Genomic DNA, 473 nt, shown 5'->3' on the forward strand with positions numbered 1-473 from the left:
CGCCACGCTGTGATTGCTCGTATATACATTTCGCGTCGTTCAAAATAATATTTGGTACCAATTTTTCATTATTTCCAATATATTGTAAAAGGTTGTTAGGATGGCTCGTAGGGACGACGGGATAATCAACGGAATAAGTTGTAAGACGGATAACTATGGCTTTTATTCACGTGTGTTTATTAGCACGTAAGAACAAAGACTGAAGCGGGGCGCTCGCTTACCGCACTCCTGCCTTCTACACCTTCGGCACTCTAGCGCCAGCCGCTACAACCAATCACGACGCACGACCAGCTCATGTGCTGCTCTACCCTAGAGTCCTAGATTATCAGAGAAGCGCGACCGGTGTTACGAGTCCTGATTGGACTCGCAAATGGCCAATCATAAGATTGATTTATCGCTATTATAAATAGCTGCCGAATAAATCAATCTTATGATTGGCCATTCGACGCCATTTTTAATATTTTCTAGTACTT

The sequence above is a fragment of the Wasmannia auropunctata genome, unplaced genomic scaffold (genome assembly GCF_000956235.1).
Source record: "Wasmannia auropunctata unplaced genomic scaffold, wasmannia.A_1.0 LD336106.1, whole genome shotgun sequence".
Lineage (NCBI taxonomy): Eukaryota > Metazoa > Arthropoda > Insecta > Hymenoptera > Formicidae > Wasmannia > Wasmannia auropunctata.